General features: G+C 38.6%; 1 non-coding gene across 1 annotated transcript; it reads right to left on the bottom strand.

The window, feature by feature from the left end:
- Nucleotides 1-14642: 14642 nt before the first annotated feature.
- LOC112063913 (U6 spliceosomal RNA) lies at nucleotides 14643-14751 on the bottom strand. Its single transcript, XR_002891258.1, has one exon. It is a non-coding gene; the product is annotated as a U6 spliceosomal RNA (small nuclear RNA).
- Between the last annotated feature and the right edge of the window lie 10072 nt (nucleotides 14752-24823).

The following is a 24823-nucleotide window of genomic DNA, read 5'->3' as shown; positions in this document are numbered from 1 at the left end:
GCTTTCACTGCTCTGGCCTGGGTTCAGTCCCTAGTCAAGGAACTGAGATCCCACAAGGCATGTGGCATGACCAAAAATTTTTTAAATAACAATAAAAAATAATTTAAAAAAAAAGAAATTTAGGAAAATTTCCCCACATCTGTGTAGGGAAGGAAGAGTGTAGATAATCTCTTATATGATTCATTTCATATTTTAAACACAAGATTTTAAATTGTCACTAAAATACAGTGATTCACCACTTTGATGGGAAGAAGATTTGATTTGAATTCTCAAAATCTCCACTGAGTAAGTTTATATTGCCTCTTCTGAGGAACAATTTGAGTTTTTCAGAATTCAGAACTACATATGTCCCTCCCCTTTTCCTCATATAAATCTACCAGGAGGCCAGAAAGCCACAAGTTATACCTTTACTGGCTGTTTCCCAGTGGCCTCCTTTCAATTTTAAAGAATTATCTGGAGTCATTAAATTAACAACACTCTCCAGTGCACACCCGCTGTCATCCATCTGCTTAAGATGGTTGTCAGATGATACCCTCCTGTATCTGCAGTCTTCATCTGGTATTCAAAGCTATAGAACCTGGCTCCAAGGTAGACTACCTTCTGTTCCTAGCCACCAAACTGACCCTGATCTTTCAATTCTAATGACTACGTGATGACAAATAACACTCCACCCCACCACTCCCCATTAAGGATTTTGGGTCTTTGGAATACATTTATACCTGGAGGATGGTAAATGGAAAATATTTTAGAGATCAGAATATGTAGAAAGGTGCTTCTAAAAGAGACTCGGATTGTCATGCTCACTCTCCTTCAACCAGAGAATCTGAACCCTGGGTTATTTTACCCTTTCTTATATTCCAGTCCATTTCTTACAACTTGAAAACTATTTTTCCTTCTTCATCCCCAAGAATAAAAATAATAAAAATGTTTGGCCATCATTAGGATCCAGTCAAGACTTTGACTTTGCTAAAAGCAAATTAAAATATAACCCTCAACTACAGAGAAATTCAGTGAGTAAATAGGGTAAAGGGAATAAACTGGAATTGCTTTTTAAACATAAATATTCTTAAAAACTTTCAGTGGCTTCCCTTTATTTCAACCCCTTGACCTGGCAATCAAGGCCCTGCACAATAATATAATCCCAATCCCACACCTTCTCCCCCAAATCACAATTATACACCTTCACTCCAATCAGACTTAATTTAATTGTACTGTGAAAGGCCAATTGTGTCTCCCATGTTCAAATCTCTGCTCACACCTTCTGCCTTACTTGGAAAGCCTGCACTGTTTCTTTCTGAATGCCCATTTTCTCCATGAACATCCTTGCAATCATTGGCATCTTTGGTCTTCAGAGGTCCCTCACTGGGAACTCCTAAAACAGTTGTTTTCTACATCACTCACCTAACAACTAACATTCACTGCTTTTCTATTATCCTTCTAAGCCAGTGGTTCTCAAAGTTTATTATTCATCAGACTCACTTGGAGTGATATTAAAAGGACATATTTCTTTGGCTCCACTGAAGAGACACTGATTTAGTAGGTGTGGTAGGCAGAATTCTAAAGATGGTCCCCCCAATATCTCTGTACCCTGTTTATTCAATTAAACACTAATCGAGGTACTGTTATGAAGGGATTTTGCAAATGTAATTAAAGTCTCAAGTGAGTGCACCTTAAAATATGGAGATTATCTGGTTGGTTCTACTCTAATTACCTGAGCCCTTTAGAAGCAGAGTTTTCCCTAATATGTAACAGCAAAACAAGTCAGAAATCTGATTCAAAGCATGAGAAGGCCTCCACATGCCAGGCCTTTGGTTTGAAAATGGAGAGGGCCAAGTGGGAAGGAATGTGGGTGGCCTCCAGGAGCAGAGAGCCACCCCCAGCTGACAGCCAGCAAAGACCTGAATTGTGCCAACAACCTGAGGGAGATTTGGAACTGGATATTTTTGCCCAGAGCCTTCAATAAGAACCTGGACTAATGAGACCCTAATTTTGGACTTGTGACAGCTTAAACAAACAACCCAGCCACACCACCTGGACTTGTAACTTTCAGAACTAGGAGATAATAAATAGTTGTTTTACACTGCTAAGTTAGTGGTGACTTGTTACATAGCAGTAAAAAACTAATATAATAGATATGGGGCTGGGCCCAGGAATCTGTGTTTCAACACGTGGGTGGTCCCTGACCACAATTTAAGAAACCTCATTGAAAAGTTTTATAATTTTCATTTAATCTGTCCAGTAGACTAGGTTCACCACTAATTTGCTAACTGGGAAGATAATATATCAATAATTGTCCCTTTAATTTGTAATTAATTCCACCTCACACAGATATACTCTTGAATATCTTTTAACTTTGTAAAATTCTCCAAAGTGGATAAACTATTTACATCCAAAATGTGATACCCAAGGTCTGTGTTTGGACAAGTCTTCATTCATGGAAATGCTGTGAAAGCCAAGGATGACTTCTGGATGGGCCTTGACTTTGTTGTAGCTGTTCTTTGATTCCACAGCAATAACAGGAGTCCCTCAGTCTGCTGGTCTGGGTTCTGTATGAAATCTTGACAAAGGTACCCTAAAACTAGAGTTATAAGTGCCATGCATTATCGTGGTCTCTCATCATGACCAGCCACGCCAGGTGTTAACAGAACATACGCCAGGTGTTAACAGAACATTTGCCAGGTAACATATGGTATCAGGGAGCCTGCTTTCCAGGCCTCAGAAAATGTGAGAAGAGCAAGGACTTGAGATTCCTGAACATTTGAAATTCTACCATCATGGGAATTCTCCCACTTTGCTTGATGGAGACAATTGAGCACAGCCTTTTCAAAAAAAGAAACTCATCAATCATGGTAATGGAAAGGAACTCGGAGCTTATATAATTCAAGCTCCCAAGCCAAACTCTGCTTTACCACTTTCTGTGTTGAGGAGCTCACCACCTTCAAGCCAGCCTATCCCAGGATTAGACAGCTCTGTTAGAGGGTGCTTACTCAGGCCGAGCAATGAACTACCTTCCTGTAGCTTTCCCCTCTGGCTTTAGAGTGGCTTTTGCAGCCACTCCATAGCGCTGATCTGGCCTTGAGCACCCTGTCGACGTTTGAAGACCACCATCATACCTCGTCCCTTTGCTGCGTATGTTTTTAGGTAAATGTCTCCATTCTATCCAATACTGTATTGTCTTGTTGGATGTTTTTTCCCACACTATTCCACATGATCAGTCTCTCAGAAAAATCAACCACGTTAGTAGTAGGAAGAAACGTGTGGGAAAGGCAGAGTGTTTACAAAAATAGGAGATGATGCTGAAGTAACAAAGGGGAAAAGACAGACAAAAAAGAGAAACTGACACACAGGCCAAATAGTTGGTATCCAGTCCTTCATAACTCTCAAGTTCCAAAAGAATACACAAGATTTGGAGTAGCATATTGAAGCTCAGTGCTCCCTTAAAAAAAAATAATTTCCTATCATCTCGCCACTATTTTATGGACCCTACTGCATTCACGTCCCTATTTCTGCCAGAATCATACTGCAGCTGCAGTCAGAAGCCCTAATGGAGTTTCTAACCTGAGCTAGAGAACAAAGAAGATTTTAAAGACAAGACGAATAGATGGCAGAGGAGGAAAACAGCCCCAATCCTCTTTCGTCCAGATGATATAACATAATCTTTGTCTTATCTGTCAATATCTATAAGTCTGAAAAGCTAAATAGGTACAGTGCTTATGTGTCTAGCCAGACAGTTCTAGACAAATCGCAGAGCTGAATTTTTATACTTTGGCAATAATTTAAACAAAGGTACCGCTGTGGTGGTTTTAAGTCGCATATGCTGGTAGCTCCCATGCAGCAGGAATTCGAGCAAGCGTTTTCAGGCTCTGATGGAAGGGGAAAGATCTGACGTTACAAAAAAGTTTTCTTTTCTGTTTGCCTCTCCCCTCCCAGCAGCCCAGTGCAACACCTGTCTCATCAGCAGGGGTACTCGGAAGGGATGGGCCTCAAGGCACCTCAGTCCCAAGATTCTCCATGCCTCATTCTTCATCCACGCTGCTCGTAATGTTCCATCACTGGCACAGTTACACCTGAACACTCTGGTGCTGCCAAACACCTGGCTTGATTTTCCACTGTCCAAATGAAAAATAAGCATAATCTGCTTCTTGAGGATACAGCAAATGAGGGTGTTCATGACAAATTGTGTTGGTTTATGCAGAATAGTGATAATAAGATACAAATGAGAATTTTTTGCTTAATGAATAATACTAATCACGTTTCAACAAATGCTGTGCCCTTCTAATTAGAGAGACTGCATAAAATCAGCTTAATTTATTTGTGACTAGTTATACAGAGTTTAAATATTTACTGGAGATTTACTCAAATGTTTGAGAGGATTTTAAACATTTCCTACAGTTGAAGTGACCTGCCTAGTTCTGAGAGGTGTGGTGACAGCTCTAACTTGTGGGAGCTCTCTGATTTTGCAGTGTGTCGTGAAAATCCTCGTTTCAAAATGAAGAAGAAAGGGTATTATTGATTTACATACTAATTCTCCAACTGTTACTCATTTTCTTGATTCCAGCTTCCAAACTTGCTCTCCCAACATTCATCACTGTAGTACACTGGAGGGGATGAGCATCTTTTTCAATAAATTATAGGAACTATGACTAATTACAGTGATATTAACTATGCAAAGTAATGTGTAACTTAAAATGGATACGTTCATCATTTCAAATTACGTCTTTGACTTTTGATGGTCTAACACAGGCATGCTCTTTTTGAACTGAATGTGTACTATATTTTCTAAGAATCTCTTTGCAATTCTAGGTTCGCTTGTGAACATACTGACCTACCAAAAATAATCTTCTGGAACCTTTCTTATGATGCAAAGTAATTAAAAGAAGGATAAGCAGATGACCGTGAGATAAGAAGCGTGTATATATATATACACACACACACACACACACACACACATACACACACGTATGTATATATGTACATATATGTTATGCCTCCCTGGCATGGAATTAAATATAAAAATCCTGGTTATGAGAAGCTTTGCTGAAATGCCTTCTTATTCGTATTGATATTTTTCAAAAGCATTTTGACTACGAATTACTTTTATTCAATTCTAATGGCAAGCCCGGGGGTTTTAGATGTCTGTATCCTTATCTTCTGGATGAAGACACTGAGGCATCTAGGTTAGGTGATCTGTCCAAGACCACAGGGCTAATTAGTGACAGTCTGGGACTGGACCCCAGACTCTGTGCCACCTAGGCCATGTCATAGTCTCTACACCAACTGAAGTGATATTTAAGTGAGCTCATTATAGAAATTTAGAGAAAATGTCCAAAATTCTCCCTTTACTTAAGCAAAATGATTTGTTCTATCATTCATTGATTCCTCAATCTACAATCATTTATTGAACACATTTTTTGTGTCAGATACTGCAGATAGAATGTGCAGACACAATTCTCACCTTACAGGGCCCTTCCTCTGGTGAAGAAGATTGACATGTAGTCCAAGAATTACAAAACACCATGGGAAGGGCTGTAATAAAGGTTTGTATAACGTGTTATGAGAGCACAGAGGTGAGAGAATTATTTCTGACTAAGGGATTAGTAGGGAGGTGGTCAAAGGAGGATTCTCCAATGAGGTGATGGTTAAATTGAGTCTGAGAGGATTCACTGGATTTCTCCCAGCAGACAAGAGCAGAAAAGGTATTCCAAATGCTTGAATGAGCAAAGCATGAAGGGCAGAATGCATCAGGTAAGAAAGGTCGGAAAACCATGCATAGGATTTTATGGAGGGACTTATATGTCGCTGTAAGGAGCTCAAGCTTTATTCTGTAGTCATGAAGAGTCAGGGGAGGGTTCGCAACAGAATAGTACTGGGGTCAGTTTTCTGTTTCAGCAAGGTCACCTGGAGAGGGTGTGGAAATGGATTGGAAGGAAAGACACTGGAGGAAGAGAGACCGAGTAGAAGGCTACTGCTATGCTATGGGAGGAAGTGGTAAGGATCTGAGTCAGGACTAGGGAAGTAAAGGGCAGGGGCTGTGTAGGGAAAATGGATTTAAAGAATATTTAGGAATAGAATGGTTTATTGGATTACATTTATGGTATACACAGGCATATTTTCCCCAGTCTTCTGTTTCTTTATTCTTTCTATGTTTAGGTGACATGATTCATTAGCCCTTAAGCTTCTAGAAGGCAGGAGAATGTTTGTCAAAGGGAAATTCTTGTTATTCTCTTGAAATTGCACCTTGTACAGTGCTCACAATGTAGCAGGCATATTCCTGGATAAGGTTTTTTGACTTACAGTTGGCTGACATGTTGTGACATCATGGACTTTCCTCCAACTTCCAAGGAAACCAAACAGCTACATCACAATAAAAATATTGTGCACATAGACTCACATGCTTAATGGAAGAATGTGTTAAATTCCTAAGAGCATCGTCCTATAGATACCAATTAAAAACAGCACTGCAAACTTCAAGGAAATTTTTTTCCAAACTATAATATATAGTCCAGATTTTAGGTGTTTAAGATGGCATATTGTGTTTCAAGATAGCTGTGACAACACTTAATTCATAGTTAAGAAAATGATTGTATAATAAATAAGTGGTTTAAGTGCAGACTCCAGAGCCAGTTGCTTTTCTTCAAATTCTGCCTCTACCATTAAGCTGTGTGACCTTGGACAAGTCATTTAACCTCTTTGTGTCTCAGTTTCCTCATTTGTAAAATGGAGAAAATAGAAAACAGGAACTACCACAAGAATTGTTATGAGTATTAATGAGGTACTATATGTGCACAGTTTAGAACGACTTTGACATTATTATTATCATTGTTGTTACAATTGTCAGATTAAAGAAAGACAGACTTAGGCCTTAACAACATGATGTGGTTTTATCCGATACTCTTAACTATAATAATAATAGATAGTACCATCACTATTAATTATAAAGAGAACAAAGGAAGTGTCTTTCAATCACAGCCAGGTTCCTAACTCTGATGTTAGGATGGGTTTGACTTCAAGAACAGCAACCTCAAGATATTAGACCTGCTTCAAATTTTGTTTCCCAGTTTTCCTTTAAAGTCTAGTAAATATAGAGCATCTTTTAATATATAAAAACTTTTTTGAACCTAGTGAGACTTTCAGTCTTGAGGTGAAAAGATCCATTCTTTTTCTACCCAGTATTGCTTTTCATTGGTCCTATGTCTATTTTTTCAATCTTCAGAAGATTTTAAATCCATTTAAATTCCTGACATTTGATAGCTAAATCTGTGCTTTAAAATAAAGAGAAGGAAACATTTATTGAAAACATAGTAGGTGCTCAATAAATGTTTGCCAGGCTAGACTCTTGCCTCATATGAGCAGAATGTACGCTTACCATACACATGCACTCCTATTTGGCCCTCATGACATTAGGTTAGTTAGCAGTGTTGATCTCTGCTGTGCAGGCAAGAAATCTGGAAGATGCAGAGCCTTGCCCAGGGTCACACCATTAACAGGTGTCCCGGAAGGAATCACCTGACGATAAGTCTCTGTGCCCAGCCCCAGTGATCAAGGCGATTCTTGGACTTCAGCTCCTCATGATGAAGAATCTTAATTCTCTGAGGCAAAGTCGACCATTCCAACGTGTTAAGTATTTTATTAGGGTTTTCTCAAAGTATTCAACTCCATTATGTCTTTTTCTTCTAAGGTCAACTCAGCAGCTTGAACAACATGCAGATACATCATGGTGGAATAGAATATTTTAAACAATCCTTATGGGTTCAATCCCTGGTCCGGGAACTAAGATCCCACATGCCACTGGGCAACTAAGCCCGTGCGCCACAACTCTTGAGCTCGAGCACCTCAGCAAGAGAGCCCACATGCCATGAACTACAGAGCCCTGGAGCCTGCGTGACACAACTAGAGAGAAGCCCGAGCACTGCAACAAAGACCCCACATGCCGCAACTAAGACCTGACATAGAGAAAAAAATTAATTAATTAAATAAATAAATATTTAAAAAAACCAAAACAACCCTCTAAGTATACAGCATCCTCATCTAAAAATCAATGTACTGAGTGTAGGTGGAAATTCAGAAACTAGCATGATTTTAGACCTTGGTCATCTCAAGCACCTCTCAGTGACTGCATGGGCTCACACTTCATTACTGTTATAAAATAAAGATTAGATAATCAAATGAAATTTAAAAGATCACTGGACTTTTTTTAAAGTGTTTAGGGAAATGACCCTTTAAAAACAACCTACTAGCTGTCACATGCCTTTCAAAAATATGTAACATCCTAATGAGAACAGAACAAACAAATAAACAGCTGAGGCCTTTAGGGTCCCTGAGATCATAAAACTTTCGGCCTCTTTTTCTGACACCAACAGCTTTCGGCTTCACTGCACCCCCGGACGGTTGGCGCCAGAGGCTGCAGCCTTGAAAGGCAGCCGGCAGCAGCTCATACTGAAGTTGTTCTGGCAGCAGAAGGAGGCCCCAAAAGCATCTGATTATTTTAAAATGTGCTTTCATTGTGCTGCTTGCAGCTGTGAGTTAATTTTGTTTAAACAAAAAAGGACCATTCGCTTCTTTAAAATCCAGGTTTTTTCCCCTCTGCAGAGCAGCTGCAAGGAGCTCAGCGTCGACTTCACAAGCCCCCTGCTTTCCTGAGAGCACCACTTTGGGAAGATGACTTCCTCCTCAGCAGGGAATCAACACTACACTCCAGAGGGCTCAGGCTTCCAGGGCTCTCCTCATTGGCTGACCTGTGCAGACAGGCAGATGGATGGACCAACTGTAGAACTGCAGAGTTTCAAAGCAGGCCGAGTCCTTAGAGGTAATCTGGTCTGACTCTCAGCCCTTTTACAGATGAGAAAACTCAAGGACAGAGAGGTCAAGCGGCTGGCCTAAGATTTCACATCTAGTCAATGGCAGCCCCACCGTGCATATAATCTGGAACCAGGAGCAATGGGGTGGGGAAATAGGGATAGGGGTGCCTTCATTAGACAGAGTCTGCCAGAGAGCATTCTTCTTCCCCAAGGTAGTATTTATGAGAGCTGTCTACTTGATACTCTAAAGCTGCTTGGCCGCTGGCTCCCTTGTTCCTCTCCAGTTCCATTTCTGAATCACCTTGTCAGTAGGGTTCTGGGGCTACTTCTCTATACCCTCACCATTTTCCACAGGCTCAACTCCCTCAAAAAGAACCTTCTCCCAAATGCATCAGGCCTTACCAATTTGACATGACTGTAACTCACTGGATAGGAAAATGTGCCTGGTTTAAGTTTACTTCTAGCTTTTGCAATCCACATTGCTCCTGGGGTTTCTTCCTTTGAGCACACTGCCGAATTAGGTAAGGGAGTTTTAGATCCTGGCTTTGGAGCTTCTTGCGTCAGCATACGGTAACCAGTGACTCTGAATCCTCCCAGGTTTCTATGTGTTTAGCATGAGCCACATGGTGATAAACGGTGATCAATCCCATTTCTGCCATTGCCCCTTTAGCAAGAGGGTAGCTCTGCCAGTCACTTGCCAATCAATTTCACAGAATGTAGGTTGTACCTCACCCAATTCGTCTCCTAATTAATGGAGTGACAAAATTTTGACATTTTGTTGGCTTCTCTGGCTCTTGTGGGAATTGGGGGAAGAGAATTGAAGGAGATTCAGGAGAAGGGGGAGAGTGAGTAAGGAGAGAAAAATACATACTGATTTAATGGGTCCTTGCCAATTCTTAGCTAATAACAATTTTTTAAATAAATAATTTTTTAATTATAAAAGCAATATGTGTTCAGGGCAGAGAATCTTTAAAAAATACTGGAAAGTATAAAGAATAAAATGTATACCACTTTAAGTTTGATCTATTTTTTTTTTCATGTAATGAAAACCTCAATGCCATCTAGCTTAAATGGATTAGATAATATATTAGCTCATTCTAAAACTAGGGAAGACTTCAGTGCCATTTTAATTCAGAAATGTGACAATGCCACCAGATACAAGGTTGCATGACACCTCTGCTCCATATTTTGTGTGTCAGTTACCCTTAAGGCCAACTTCCTTCTACAGTCACAAAATCTCTTCCGATATCACCTGGGACTTCATGTTTCCTCATCCGTGATCAGGGAGAGAGAATGGGTATCTACCACCCAACTAAAATCCTTCAAGTCTTTCTAATTGGTTCAAATGAAAGTATATGCTTATTTCTGAATCAGACATTAATGCCAAGATAATGGTTGCACTAAATGGCATGGGCCTGGATTATGTGTCTACCTCTAACCTAATAAGCATAACTAGAGGGATGGGATCATGCTGATTAGCCTCTCTCAATGATGGGCCACCTATGGAACTCAAGGTAAAAGTCAGCCTTATCAAATTGCATGGCTGTTGCACCTGGTATGGAGGTAGAGAGGATAATGGGATGGATGCTGGGGAGTCAGTCACAACGTCTTCCATACACTGGAAACCCAATTGCCTAGGGAAGAACCATTGTTGGTATTTTTGCTATATAGCTCTGAACATACGCATATACTTTGCGTGTGTGTTTGTGTGTGTATTGAAAATTAGAAATATACTATATATACTATTTTATATACTCTTTATTTTTCACTGAAAAATATATCCAGAGTTTTCTCATGTCATCAAATATTCTAAAAACTATTTAAAAGGCTGCATGAAATTTAAATAACTCCCCGAATTTGAAAATTTACTGAGTTGTTTCATTTTTTATCCTTACAAATTAAGCTACAATAAATAAATTTGCACATGTATCAGTGTTCATATCCAAGCTTGTTTCCATAGGATAGAATACAAGAAGTAGAATCAGAGAGTGAAAGAATATAAACAAAGCCTTTGGACACTTACTACAAAATGAACACCTTAAAATATTGTGCCAATTTTACATTCTTGGCAATAATATACATTAGTGTATTTAACTATCCACACCTGTTATATTTCTAAAGCCTCAAAGTATTAAAAAATATTATTTGGATTAGTAGTTAAATCTCTGGGGGAAAGTGAAAGGAGAGATCAGTGATTTATTAAAAAGTTGGAATTCAGAATATAGAAGCTCTTGATTTTTCAACCCTTGATGTCTGGGCCTAGACTAATAGGAAACACAAAATAACATCATATTTGTGTGAAGAAGAAAAGTAATCCCCAGGGTCTACAGTATGCTACTCTACTAGTTTTGATTCTTTGATACGTAAATCACTGGGATGCAATTTGAGCCGGCTTAGGCAAAAAGGTAAATTTATTGTCTTATGTGACAAGGAAGAGTAAGAGTATAATTGGGAATGACTAGAACAAAAGATTTGATTGTACCAGGATTGTTACCTCATCTTTATCCATGTCTTCTACTGCAAATCAGAATTCTCTGAGAAGCTAGGACCCCAGTTGCCAAAACCTTCTGAGTCTGCATTTTCAAACCTTCACTGTCAGAAAGCCTCATCTAAGCCTCAATTTCAAAGATCCAGGGCTATACCCTGATTGTTTAGGCTCAGTTCATCTGCAGAGCCTTGCTTTAAAGATGGTTAAGGTGAACTTCTGTAGAGCAACTAGTTGCTACTTGATTGGCAGCCCCTTACATCAGAGACATGATCTAAGTAGGGAAGAGCAGGTTCTCTAGAGGAGAATGGCATTATCAGAAGAAGAGGGAAGACATGCTAAGTGAACACTAATAACTCATCATATAAATGTGATCTTTTAAAATCCTTAATGCCATGCCATAGTTACTACCATAAATGGGTAGAGAAGGAAACTAAGATTCATAGAAATCAAATTAATTGCCTTGGGTCTCAGTGTCTCTCTGTCTCTGTCTCTGTTGCTCTCTCTCTCTCTCTCTCAGACACACACACACACACACACACACACACACACACACACACACACCCCACAGTGATGGAGCTGGAATTTAAATCCCAGTCAGTCTAATTCTAAGTCTTATGCTCTTTCACTCATTATACATTAAATACTCCTTGTGGCTATTATATGAATAAAGATACAATGATTAGATAGCAGGCAATAACAATCACCCCACCACCTCCACACACATACACAAACGACCTCCACCATGTGTTTATACACTCTCCTGGCTTGCTTCTAATCCAGGTGAGAGAATGTTTCATGTGTGTCCCCCATCAGCTCTGTCTCCATAAGCCCCAACTGCCTAGGGCTGCCATGAATCACAGAGGAGCAAGAAGGAGGGCACAAGTTGGAGGAAACAGACAACCTATCCTCAGCCCTCTCCAGGTCAAGATCTAACCTTCAGTCTAGGAAGAGATGCTGAATTTCCATCTGACCACCTTTCAGTAATTTTCTCTTCTGCACTCCAGGACAGTGGGCTAACTCTTCCCAGAAGTGCACAAAATGGCTTCTTAGCATCATAGAAGAGCCTATAGATTCAGCCTACTCTGTTCATCTCATTTTGTGGCCTAGGGGAATAATAACCAGAGAGATTAAATGACCTGCCCAAGTTAAAACCTAACATCATAGGCAAATTCAAATTCAAAGCTTCGATCTCCCAGGCTAGTGATCTCCCATTCACACATGGATGTTTCAGTCACTCCAGAGAAGAGTGAGCTCTGAGGGTAAAAATTAACATCAGGAAGACGTTCCAGAGAAAATCATAAAGGACAATGAGTATCTGTGCAACCTTCAAAGAGTATCCCATTGTCTCCTTGGAAAGAAATGAACTTGCATCTACTGATAGCAGTGTAAAAGGAGTAACTGAGGACAGCAGTGGAATTAGGAAGTCAACAAACATTTATTACATACCTGTTAGGTGTCCAAACACCTTTTCTGTGCAAGGTGCTGGGGACAGAGCAATACACAACCCAGGTATGGTCACTGGCCTCAGTGACCATGCTAACAAAGATTGCTAACAAAGAAAGCAATCTAGCGGGGAAGATAGACTTTAAACAAAAAGTCACAGGTGTGATGGCTATTTTGAAAGGTCAAGTGCAGTATCCTGTGGGAATGCAAAGCCCATCTATGGCAGTAGGAATGGCCACTCAGAAGAGGGGAGTTTAAGCTGAGACTTGAAGGATGAGTAGGATATACTCAGGGGCATGTGGAGCGGAGTAGTGAGCCAAGCAATAGTGTATAAAGGCCTGGAGGTGAAAGAAAGTGATGATATGGGGATCTGAGAGCAGCTCCCTGTGGCTGGAGCATAGAGTGAGGGAGAGGGTGGAACAACTGCCTGGAGAGGCAAGTAGGGACCAGAGTATATAAAGCTCCATGAGCTATGTTCAAGAATTTGCTTATCCTAAGGACAATAAGAAGAGTTTTAAGCAGAGAGAGGCAGAATCATCTCTGCATTTTAAAAGATCATTCTAATATCAGCATCAAAAGATTAGAAGGGACTGAAGCTGAACATGGTGTAAAACCTCTTAGGAGGTGCTTACACTGGTCAGATTAAACCATGGCGGTGGCTTAGATGTGAACGTTAGCAGAAAGGAAGAAGGGACTCAAGATTTGCTTCCATTGTTCCCTGAACCATGCATAACAGAAAAAGCAAAATTAAACCTAAAGTCTATACATGGGGGGCAGGGGGTCTCTGAAAATTAAGATAAAAAAGAATCCAAACAGGAATCCCTCCTGTTTGCTGGGAAAGGATTAGAGAAATGAGTACACAGAAGAAAAATAAAATTAGGTGTAGTGATTCTGATTCACAGACACCATTTCCTGGCCAGATGCTGCTGTGGAACTTTCAGAAACACCCACTAAAATCATAAATGAAAATCACATATTCGTAACAATTAATGACAATACAGGCTGAATGTGCAATGTGGATGAAGATTTTGATTTACCCATGGAAGATGGAAATATATATGATAGAGGAAAACAATACCCAGAAATGTGATAAACATTTGCATGAAAATGAGCCACTAGAAAAACTCAATACTTCTTCAATACTTTATGCACCAAATTATCTTCAGAGCAGTCAAAAAGAAATAATAATAAATAATCATGGTGAATTTTCCTGCCATTAATTTTGTCACAAAATTTCTGTTGACTTCAGTGGAAGTTCTGCATCTAGAATGTGGCCCAGGAAATATTTATAGTCTGTAACTCAGAGACCAAAGACCTTGAACATCAAGAAAATCTCTTACCCTTATTTATATACACTGTTCTTTATCACGAAGGAAGAGCTGGTACCCATTCCAACTAACCAATCATTATGCAAGGAATATTCTGACTCACCCAGCATCTTTAATCAGTAAATGCTGTGCCAATGGAAAGAGAGCGGGAATAAGTCACAGCAACCATTAATAAAAAATGACTAGGGCTTTCTATCAACAGAAGCATCATTAGAAAATGTATGGTAGGAAAATAGTAGGCTGTAGATTTGTGGTGGCAGGGATGGCAATGGAATACTAACATTTATACCCTCTTAACCACTTTGTTTTAAAATGATGCCGGATTTCAGGTAACTACATATGTGGTTAATACAGCATTTTGCATTTTCAATTTCTTGCTAAATTCCTGACTATAGTCTCAAAAGATGGGACTGCCTTACGTGACTCTTTGGCTCTCCCTCCAGCCTCCAAACACAAATTCTTCTATTTTTTTCCAGTTTTATTGAAGTATAATTGACATGTAACATTGTATGAGTTTAAGGTGTACAACTTAATGATTTGATATATATATTTATTACAAAATTATTATCACAATAAGTTTAATTTAAAAACAGAAAGTGTTTCACGAATTTGCATATTATCTTTGTATAGGGGCCATGCTAGTCTTCTCTGTATGGTTCAAATTTTTTAGTGTATGTGCTGTTGAGTCAAGCATCACAGATGTTTCTAACAGGTAATTGACTGTCATTGTCTGAGCATATCTTCCATGAAGGCTTTGGTCAATTCATGGCATGGCAAAAGATAAATCAGATATGAAGGGGAAGAACCTCAGATTAATCCAATACTTTCTTGAAAAGTCTCCTCTTTTTGCTGCACTTCTACTCCCAATCATGAACCCTTGAGTAAATAACGAAAATACGATTCACATTTCCAATACACTGTGCAATCTTCATTTCAGTTGAGGATACTTCTTGATCACACAGTAGACTTGTAATTCCAAAGTAACTGTATTGCATTTTGAAAGAAAACAAGGCAGTCACATTCCATTAACAGAAAGCCTTCTTGAGCGTGTCCCTTGGTAGGTTAAATGGATCTGAGTCATGCGCTGAGGGTGAATGGGAGAATCATAAAGGTTTATATAAAGCACCTACAAATCTTAATAGGGGGATGAGCTAAAACTACAAAAGTCCCCATTACTGTACAACTTTTCAAGTATCACTAATGCATGTCACGAGTAGATTAACAGTATTCTGCTCTAATGGCATTTCTGCCCTATCATTAACCCAAGCATGGTCCAAAAAGTTACTTGAATATCCATAAACAAGCTTACTGCAGTTTATGTGACTTCCAGTTCTATCAGTTCAATAGGAACAACAGCGTCAAATTCCTCATCTAGGCTCAGTTGTATGGATCTGAAGTCTAGAGATCAGATTCCCATTGTGTCAGTTTTCCATGCCTTGTTTTCAAAAGATCATGGCTCTGATCCTATTATGCATAGTAGCATATGACTGCTAATGATATTTCACTATTAATGTATATTCTGGCTTCAGACAGAACCTGGATAGATGGTGTTCTCAAATCACTACTCAGTCTACCCTGGAAATTGTACTGGTTTTGATAAGAAGTAGTTGGAATATACCACCCACCCAAAAAAAAAAAAAAAAGTCCTATATAATTTAAACTTCTATTGGAATTCCAGGATTTATGTCACTATTATAGAAAAACTCATTTTGGTTATAGCACCAACATGGCCAAATAAATGACTTCTAGATGCAAGAAGAAAATATTTGGCCAAGATAAATAGGTGTTCAAACAGGCCTCCCCAGCTTACTCGTTTTGCTATATGGAAAATGAACTAACCGAGTTTAACGGACACCAAATGAGATTGGAAGCCTGTTCTAATTCACTTCATTCTGTACCAGGAATGAGCAGTTTTTGATTTCCTTACATCCACATTTAACCCCTACAGTGTATTATCAACAAACTGGCCAAGTGATCCTTTTAAAATATACACCAGGTCATGTGACTTCTCTACTCATGTCTCTCACTCTACAAACAGTGCAAGCCAGAGCCCTGGCAAAGGTCTACAGGGCTATATGGTCTGGCCTCTCTGGTCTATTTCTTACCCTCCCCTGCTCACTTTACTCCAGTCCCACTGGACACACTGCTTCTCAAACACAAACAGCATATTCACACCTCTGGACCTTTGCACTATTTGTCCCCTTTGACAGGAACACTCTTCCCTCTGACATCACATGACTCATTCCCTCACCTTCTTCAAACCTTTGCTCAACAGTCACCATCTCAACAGGCAACCCTGTCCAACCTATTTGAAATTATATTGCAGCCCCTCTCCTCATACTCCCAGCTTCCCCTTGTCCTATTCTGTTTGTCCTCCAGAGCACCCATCACCTTCTAACATTCTACATAGTTTACATATTTACTATGTTTATTGTTTCTCTCCCTCACTAGAATTTAAACTTCACAAGGACAGAAACTTTAGTCCATTTTGTTCACTATATACACTCGAACTTGAAACAATGCATAGCCCATAGTAAATGCATGCTTAATAATATTAGTTGAATAAAAGAATGAATTCCAAAGTTGCTGAACATGGCAAAGATCTCGCACACTGAAAATTCACAGCTGTTTTACTTTAAGCTATGATTTAAATTCTGAAGCCTCAGTTTTCTCATCTGTAAAATGGAATAATTATATTATTGAACACTTAGTCTTGTTGTAAAGATTAAGGGAGAAAAATGAGTGGAAAGTATTTTAGGCAATGATTCACATATTGATTAATTATTTTGATTGGTCCAAGAACAATGGCAAGCATACCTAACGTGTATATAGAATTTTACACCTTACAAAGAACACAATTGTTTTCATTAGATCCTCCCAGCATCCTCTCAGATTCATTCCAGGAAAATGTTAATACCTGGATCCTCAGTGTGTGTGCCTCAGCAACCTCAGGGATGTATCCAACCACAAGGCTCTGAAAGATGGAGGCCGATTCAAACCGAAGTCCTCTGAGCCCAAGCCCGGTGCTCTCTCCTCAATATCAGACAAAGAAAGCATTGCTTCCAGCACAAGCTTTTAACAGAATGAAGTGGTGTTTCCTATGTGTTTTTTGTTTTTTTTTTTTTACTGAGTCTGGATGTCGGCACAGAATGTGGCTTAGATGAGGCGGTAGTCATCAGCACCAAGTAAACCCTGCAAATCCCAAGAAGTCAAGACTCAAGCACTGGAAAAGATCTTCTCACCACTGATCACTTATTTAGTCACATGCGTGCAATCTGGAATACCTTTACTATCTCAGTGTTTCCTAACATCCTATAAACACCTCTAGAAAAGGATTAGGTTTTCTGAGAGTAGCACCCCAATTCCTCATTCAGTCTTATTTACATAGTCGGCGTTCAGTAAATTCTTAACACATAATGAACGAATTTTAAAAATGGGTGTGTTTGCTGTTGCTGCCCACGTTAGCTTGCAACATAACATTTTCTCCCTTCTTTTCTACTAAAATAATTAGAGTACAAGCAGATGTCTACAGCGTCATGCCCCGCCCCATCCCTCACAATTGGCGTTAATCGGAAAACAAGTTCCCCAGAACGTTGTGCACGAAAGAATTACACATTTAGGAGATGCTGAGCTAAACAATTTCAAACAGGCTTTTTTACTACAGGACTTCTCAGAGCTTTTACCACACAAATGTACATTGCAAACCTTCAAATTTTAGGTAGCATCTATAGCATTTTGCAAAAGTATTGGAAAATATGTGCACTTCCTCCCCCAGGAAACAAAGCTTTTTGCATGGAGTTTCTCTCAAGTTTACCAGAGAAGGCGTTTATCGAAGGCGTTTATCTGTAACAATTACACTCAGGGTCTTCAAAAGCAGATCCATAAAAAACTAAAATAAAATGCCAGGAACATGAAGAATTCAAGGGGAGTTCACATTTTTTTTTTTTTTTTTTTTGGAAAGCTGAATACCTTAAAGGGTAATTTTACTTAGATTTACTATTTAATGTCCATTAAGCCTAATACTAGGTTTGTGTAAGCCCACAGATCCTGAACGAGTATAATTTTGGAGGATGTGCTAAAGACTGATATTTATTTCACCTTTTTTTTTAAAAGGAAGGCACTGGTTTGGGGTCCTTACATAATCTCATGGACTTTAAATAGAAGGCCAAAACTCCTCATAGGCAAAGTAGTTAAACTTACGATGGGAAGGAGAACAAAGGATGCTCCTGTCCTACTGGTCTTAGCACAGGGTCTCTTGGTCCATGTAAATGAAAATTTCTATCAAAAGGCAAACGTTATCCAAAGACCTTTGTCAGTTAATAGCATCTTTTTAAAAAATATTTATTTATTTATATATTTGTTTGGTTGTGCTGGGTCTTAGTTGCCACACACGGGATCTTCATTGCGGCATGTGGGATCTTTAGTTATGGCACGTGAACTCTTAGCTGAGACATGTGGAATCTAGTTCCCTGACCAGGGATCGAACCAGGCCCCCTGCATTGGGAGTGCAGAGTCTTAGCCATTGGACCACCAGGGAAGTCCCAGTTAATAGCATCTTATTTTTATTTACCAGGTAAGGTTAAATAAACATAAAGTTCTGAGAGCACAGGCCACAGAACTTATACATTTAAATGAGGCCAAGAAGAGGATGGTTGAGGGGTGAGGTATGTCAGAGAAGGATAGCTGGGATTGGGCTCCCTGAAGAAGGTGACAAGAAGGTCTTGTCAGGAAGAAGGATCCAGTAAAATGGGAATGAAAGACCCTTGAATTCCACTGCATCCACTTTGTACGTTAGCCTTGTGATAGCCATCATGACAGATCTTGAATATTAGAGTTTTTGTAGGAAACAGTAAGCACAAAGCTAGGAGACCTAAACCTGGCTGTGTAGATGCTGCTGGCTGAAGATACAAAGGTACATAGAGAAGGAAGTCAGGTCCAGAGAGGACACTGCCTTTAGCTAATATGAGAAGCTACTGACAATGTGAGGTCCCCAGAGCCTGTCATAGGCATTTGAAGTTAAAATAAAACAAAACAATCCTTTTCTCTGGCTTAACCAGGGGTATCCCATTCCCCCTCTTTCTCTACTCCACCCTACACCTCCACCCTTAGCCTTAGCCCCTGAATAAAGAGGGGATAGAAACTAGCCTGATTGTCTCTGCTGCTGTGACAGATTTTAATATGTGTATTAACAAATACCCTACTCATCATTATAGTCCCAAGTCTTATATTTCATTTTTCAAGCTATAGAAATATATAGACTATTTGAACAGTAGGCAAATCCCCTCCTCTCTTTTTGAATGTAGGTGGTTTGTGAAGCATTAATGAAATCACTTGACGCTGAAATTTAGTTACCTTATACGGCAACCCTTCCCGAAACTTTAAATTTGAAATTCCACACCCAAGTCCAGTTCGTTTTTGTTCTCCACATTCCCACTATGCTCCTCCTTCCAGGCTTTTTAAAATGTCATGCAGGATCCTCTCCAGGCAATCTGTATTAAGCACAGCTATTTGAGGCAAAGGCTTTCTCTTAGGGCACCTCATTTTGGAATATGTTAATGGGAAGATTTTAAATGGGTTAACCCCGAACCTTGAACAAACCTTCATTCTGCTGAGGGAGGATGCACTGTCCCCAGATGAGTAGAGCTCATCACTGACCAACCCAGCAAGCCATCAGCCCACTCAGTCTCACCCACAGCTCCCTCCTCAGAGCTGTTGAAATCTGCTCTTCCTTTGTCTTCTTAAGAAGATCTAGCTTCCCCTGGATTCTCTCCAGGATAAAACCCACTCATTTCCTTGACTTGCAATGTCCTCTTGAAAACTAAGTAATGAAAGCAGATGCTCAAACTCAGACACATATTTTCTCACTCAAACGTTCATCACAGTTTCCCACCCAAAGCTGAAGCATTAGCTGTTGGGAAAATCAGTCTCTAAAGCACACAGAAAGGTTGGTCAGGCTGTTTTTGTGGGTTCCATAACTACAACTTTCCATTAATCTAAAAATTTTTTTCATAAAGCTTTTGTGTATTCTGTTTGAGTCCTATCGGATATCCACAGAAAAACAAATATGCTTTTCTTTCTGAGTATCCTGTACTCTTTTCGCATATTCATACCATTTAAAAATAAAAACAACAGCAATAAAGGTATTCTTTTTCTTAGAAGGAAAACCTGCTACCTGGAGATTACTTTCTAAGTCACAATAAATTAAAATGCTTTCAACGAAAATCACAAATAACACCCATAAAGGCAAAATCTGAACAATTATCTCCTCATATTCCTGCTTTTTCTTCCTCCCCCAGAATGTGGGGGGAGAAGGCTATCATACAATGGGCAAGTCATTTCTACTTGTTCCCATAAACCAGCAGGCCTTATGCCTTGAAGAAGACCCTTCTTATAACTGCATTATCTGCTACAGATCAAAAATTTTCCGTGTTAAGATTCCAAAAAAGCAGACTGTTACAGTAAACTTGCGTGTCTTATTGAATGGCTGATTCCAAAAAAATAAATAAATAAAATAAATTAATTAAAAGACTCACATCCAGTATTTCATGTGACTGCTGTTTATCCTCCATGGCATGTACAAACTGTTTTTAGAAATTGCGGGAAGTGTCAAGACCCTTACTTGTTACAATTTAATTTTCTGCTGCTAAGGCAATTACAGTTCAATGAATGATGATTCAAACACATCGAAGTTTTCATTACTCTTTGCTTAATTTGTCAGTTAATGCCTTTGAGTTCTATGGTTTCCCCAGCAGTCTTAACTTGCCATTAAAAACCTGTCAAAGAAACAACCTTCTGATTCTGGCGGGTTTAAAGAGTGTATATCCTTTCATTGTTAAGAAAGTTAGAACTCACTCCTCAACCAAAATATTCATACTTTAGGAATCCACAGTTAGGGAAGGTTGCAATAATTCTGGATTAGTGTTTTTAATACAACAGCACTGCAATAAATACCAGAAATAAGAGTTCATGCTCAAAATACTATATATCACAAGAATGTTACTTTCTATCAATGTTTCTTAGTGGTTTATGGTTACCTGATAAATGTTGGACTTTTACATTCCTCTCCATGTCCCAAGCATCTATTACATTTACACATTTTATACTTCTCTAATGTTTTTGCAATACATTTTCCTGAATCGGCTGATGACATTTAATAGAATGTTTAAGACACAATATAAAACCTTAAATGCTTTTGCTTATTCTGGGGGAAAAATGTGCACATAGATTGGATTTCAAATTAAAACCTACGATGGTATACCTAACATTTTTGCTTCTGCTATACATATTAAAATATAACTAAGTGCTCCTTATGCAATGCTGCTGCATCAGTACAAATAACAAGCTCTTGTACTTAAAAGCAAGCTAGATGATTAAGGAGTTTTAATGAAGGGAAACAAAACCACAGTGCTGGGATGTAACAGTCCATGAAATTCTTATTGGTAGAAAGAGAATTTGTAGTAAATAAATATTAGCCTAAATGTTATAGAAAACATAAAGCAAACAGGGGAAAAATGTATTCTTTAAGCTAAAATATAGGTTAAAAATTGCTGACAATGTAAGGGAAGTCTATTTGCATACCACAGGGCTCCATCTGCTGTGGAAAATATAAGCTGCAAGAATGATTTAATATTTAATAGAAGTAGTAGCCACTGTTAATTATAATTTGCACATTTACAAATCAGCACTGATAGCAATACAAATTATGAAATATAAGGGTGTTCTGCTGGATACTAGGGAAAATAAGATGACAGACAAAGTTAATGGAGTATCCCTAACCACAGCTCTGTCAGAACACATCAGAGAACTAATCCAGTTACAAAGAGCCTGCAATGGAAAATCTATTTAAAATATTAAAATGCTGTTTGGTAAAAGCTTTTTCATAGTGCATTTTACTTAAACAGTTGCTTACTGCTCGTGGGTCATTAGCTGTACACCCAGATGCATTCTGCAAACTGCCATTTAAAAGAATAGTAGAAATTAAACAAGAAATATATTTCTGCAACGTTTTTTCTTGATATATAGAAAGAGTTCGCTTAATATCTAGTCTGGATATGGAAAAAATAGCATGTGGTCACACCATAAGTGGAAAGCTGTGGAATTAAGCACTGCACTTTGCCTACACAGGGCCATAAGATTCAACACAACTTCTCCCTCTAGACCCAATCTTATTCCCATTTATACTTAGATGTTAATAGTGATGATACAAATCAACTCTTATTTAGTAAGAAGACAGAAAGTAGCATTGATTTTTTCATTAATCTTCTATTTCACCTCATTTCTCTCATCATCAAATAATATGGATTAGTAGTAGGTGCAATTTATGCACAATGTTTTAATAGTAACTTTTGTTCTCTATATCATTAATAGTGTTAATTTTAGCCTCTGGAATCCCTAATTCATGGAACTGATCCTGTATCCAAACTCCTTCAATTTACTATGATTAGGAAATCTTTACTCTGTGACCATTATCTTTAATGTATGGTAAAGATGTTTCTGCATCTTGGAAAAAAATATAGAACAAAGGCTATCCCAAGAATAGAGTTTTAAATAGAAAAGCGTAAGCAAGTTAAACTGTTATAGATCACATATGAATGTGAAACTGGATGTTGTCACAGTACAGCAGGAAATATTAGCACATATTTAAGTCTACCTAAAGTATACTATGAAGGTATTTGTTGGGTGCAGGCAGAGGTCAAAAACCAGCAGTCTCAGGATCAAGTACTTACAGGAGACATTTTCTTAGCCATCTTATTTTTTAAACTGGAATTGGAATCTTATAGACAGTGTACCCACCACCTCTTATTGTCTTATTTTTAGCAACTTCATGCCTTTGCATTTTCTTCCTGAGCTCTGTAAGTATTATTCATGACTTAAAAAAATTTTTCCATCACTATTAATATGCTATTTTATCTGTTCTTGGATATGCTAGATGTATTTTTTCGTCACCCAAAACATCCAGGTCATGAATTCACAGCTACAACTTAATAAAGGGCCCATGAGTTATGGACTTCATTAATTTGAGGCCTCAAAGGTACTACAGCACTAGTAGAAAGATGTTGAAAATATCTGCATGTTAGCAATGGAAACCTCTCAGGAACTTGTCTGTCTTCATCAGGACTCTGGGTGAAACACACACACACACACACACACACACACACACACACACACACACAAATTATAATAGTTTCTCCTGAGAATCAGCCCCATTGACTTGCTATCATTCAGGTCACAATTTCAAATATATACCATCTGTGCAGCCAGAGAAACCTGAAGATGAAATATTATATTAGAATGGTATCAACTTAGTAGCATCCAATTGTACCCATGAGGAGCAAGCACAAGATCTTTCTAGAGGAAAATATCACCAAGTTAGGCCCTCAAGATTCCCACAGAATTTTAACAAAATATGAGCTCATAGTAAAAAAAAAAATTACCAAGCATATGAATAAATACTCCACTATTTATGAGAATGAGCAGAAACAAACCACAGGTTTAAACCCCTAAGCCTTTAGAGTTCTAAAAATATCAGTTATAGAATGTAAACTAATTATGAATGGAATGTTTTAAAAAGAGAGAGAAATCGAAAAACAAGATACGTGAGCAAGGAAGAAACACTATCAAAAATGACCAGTCAGATTTGGAAAATAAATAAAATGCATTGAAATAATACACACACACATATTGAATTTTTTAAATCATTGGAAGGGAGTTCTGCTTCCAATAGTGGCAAACTAGATATTCCAGATCAACTCTCCAGCTTAAAACAACCAATAAATGTGAGCAGGGAGAACAGTATGAAGGTTCCTTAAAAAACTAAAAATCGAACTACCATACGACCCAGCAATCCCACTACTGGGCATATACCCTGAGAAAACCATAATTCGGAAAGAGTCATGTACCAAAATGTTCATTGCAGCTCTATTTACAATAGCCAGGACATGGAAGCAACCTAAGTGTCCATCAACAAATGAATGGATAAAGAAGATGTGGCACATATATGCAATGCACTATTACTCAGCCATAAAAAGAAATGAAATTGAGTTATTTGTAGTGAGGTGGATGGACCTAGAGTCTGTCATACAGAGTGAAGTAAGTCAGAAAGAGAAAAATAAATACCATATGCTAACACATATATACGGAATGTTTAAAAAAAAGGTTCTGAGGAACTTAGGGGCAGGACAGGAATAAAGAAGCAGACGTAGAGAGTGGACTTGAGGACACAGGGAGGGAGAAGGGTAAGCTGGGACAAAGTGAGAGAGTGGCATGGACATATATACACTACCAAATGTAAATAGATAGCTAGTGGCAAGCAGCTGCTTAGCACAGGGAGATCAGCTCTGTGCTTTGTGACCACCTAGAGAGGTGGGATAGGGAGAATGTGAGGGAGACACAAGATGGAGAAGATATGGGGATATACGTATATGTATAGCTGATTCACTTTGTTGTAAAGCAGAAACTAACACACTATTGTAAAGCAATTATACTCCAATAAAAATGTTAAATAAATAAATAAATGTGAGCAAATTGTTTTGAATAGTATGTTTTAATTCACTGGAAAAACAACAAGAAAGTAAAGAATTATGAATTCAAAAATGCAAAAATTGAGAGAATTCAACCTATGGGTCTCTGCTATTTCCAGAACAAACTTTTCCACAGAGCTTTAACAGACTCATGAGGCTAAATGGAAAGAAATTCAAGTTCCGAGTCTGCCAACGGCGCAGAGACTGACAAATCTCCTAGGCTTTGGAATAAGGGTGAACAAAACA

This window comes from Physeter macrocephalus, chromosome 4 (genome assembly GCF_002837175.3).
Source record: "Physeter macrocephalus isolate SW-GA chromosome 4, ASM283717v5, whole genome shotgun sequence".
Classification (NCBI taxonomy): domain Eukaryota; kingdom Metazoa; phylum Chordata; class Mammalia; order Artiodactyla; family Physeteridae; genus Physeter; species Physeter macrocephalus.
The sequence above is the reverse complement of the archived record's forward strand: the minus strand, read 5'-3'. Positions and strand labels throughout refer to the sequence as shown.